Below are 1,146 nucleotides of genomic sequence, written 5' to 3'. Positions count from 1 at the left end.
GTCCTAATTGAACTATGGCCTAATCCCGGCTTAATCTAAACCCTATCTGTGAAATGCATAATATAGCATATTTGTGATTTTGCTGTAAAAACACGTTTTATAATGCATAGCTAACGGGAGCTCCATTAAGTACGTAATATTGATCATTTAAGGAACATTTGTGTTGAATAAAAAGTGAGTTACATCAGCAACAACCTCAACATGTAAATGCAGTATTGAGCAGATAAATCAGAGGTGTCTTGACTCTTGTCTGGATGTTACAGGGACAGATGAGAGACACGTGTGTTTATCCGCTGCAGTCATCATGGTCTTCCTCATCCTCTTGCTCAACGATGTCCCCATCGAGAAGAGCGAGATTGTGACGCACAGCGCAGCAGCAGAACGGTCTCAGCTGTGGGGATGGCAGTAGGATGTGGGGTTCACCATCTGTAAATACATGATTGTTAGAACAATACGTTTGAATTAAGCTTTGTTTCATCTGTTGTTGACTTGTATATGTATTTATTGTGATGCTTACTTTTATTCATTCCTTTACTCATTTATTCATGTTTATTGTTGTCAGTAAATAAAATATAAATATTTTATTAATTAATGTATTAATTGCTTGACTGAAAATTGATGTATTCACATCGACTGCATTTGTTCAACTAGTGTATATTTATGTATAGCTATGTCACGACAAAAAAGTATATATTTTTGCAATTATTGGTTAGCATTTATCATTATTATTGCATGTAAGTGTTGGGGTGGGCAAACGATGCAATTCATTCTGGGGTAATCTTAATGTTTAAGTAGTAATACTTACATTTTTAGAGTATAAAATCAACAGTCTTCTCCAAAGGCGAGATCTTCGAGCAGCTGCCCGACATATCCTTTGTGCAGATATTGCAAACACTGAGGAAAACCATACTAGATTGTTGAGTTAGTGATGCTATGAGGTGTTAGTGCACCTGTCCCTCTTTTTTATTATTATTATTGCCGAACTTATAATTACATAAAAGATCAGGGAAAGATGGTTGTATCTAACAATGAACAATCATAATGGCATATATTACATTAGTGTTATATTGCATCCCTACTGTGTTATGCCTATGTATGTCTGCACTATGTTTGTACTTTCTTCTGCACTGGAAGCTCCTGTCGTCA

This window comes from Sinocyclocheilus anshuiensis, unplaced genomic scaffold, assembly GCF_001515605.1.
Source record: "Sinocyclocheilus anshuiensis isolate Anshui unplaced genomic scaffold, SAMN03320099.WGS_v1.1 scaffold380, whole genome shotgun sequence".
Taxonomy (NCBI): Eukaryota; Metazoa; Chordata; class Actinopteri; order Cypriniformes; family Cyprinidae; genus Sinocyclocheilus; species Sinocyclocheilus anshuiensis.
This window is presented reverse-complemented; position numbering follows the sequence as displayed.